Here is a 697-nt window from a genome sequence, read left to right as displayed (position 1 = left end):
TAACCAATATGAATACTGAGGAACTCTACTCCCTCTATGCCTACTTCATTTCTAATTACAAAATGAGCTGGGTGTGGTAGAACATATCTTTAGCCCCAGAAGGTGGGAGGCAGACACAGGTGGTTCTCTGGGAAGTCAAAGTCATCCTGGTCTGCATATGAGTTCCAGGTCAGCAGGACTACACTGTGAGACTGTCTCAAAACTGAGTATTATTTTATAAATTACATTATAAATTAACATAGGCAAATCACCGCTTATTTTAAACAATTATAAAAAATTATATGGAATTTTATTCTATAAAACATTATATTTCATTATAATATTTTCTTACATATGTATCATGTACTTTGACCATATTCATTCTTTAGCCATTTTTTTCTGTCTCTTATCCTATTGGTCACTTTTCTTTTCCCTACAAGTCCACCTCCCTCTTTTATATCTATTTTACTGATTGCTTTAAAGAACAATAATTAGTTGTGTAGTGCTGGTTTAAGTAAAACTTTACACAAAATACTAATATGTAAAATGAATGAAAGTAAAGATGAGGTATTTGGAATGGCTGTGCATTAAGGATTTTGCATAACCCTATGCTTTCTGCACAAATAAATCTAGGTGCAAGCTTTTCATAAAAAAAAAGTTTGAAAAATGATGGTTTAATGAAATGGGCACTGGCATAGAATAAGAAACATAACTGGTC

This window comes from Mastomys coucha, chromosome X, assembly GCF_008632895.1.
Source record: "Mastomys coucha isolate ucsf_1 chromosome X, UCSF_Mcou_1, whole genome shotgun sequence".
NCBI lineage: Eukaryota > Metazoa > Chordata > Mammalia > Rodentia > Muridae > Mastomys > Mastomys coucha.
This window is presented reverse-complemented; position numbering follows the sequence as displayed.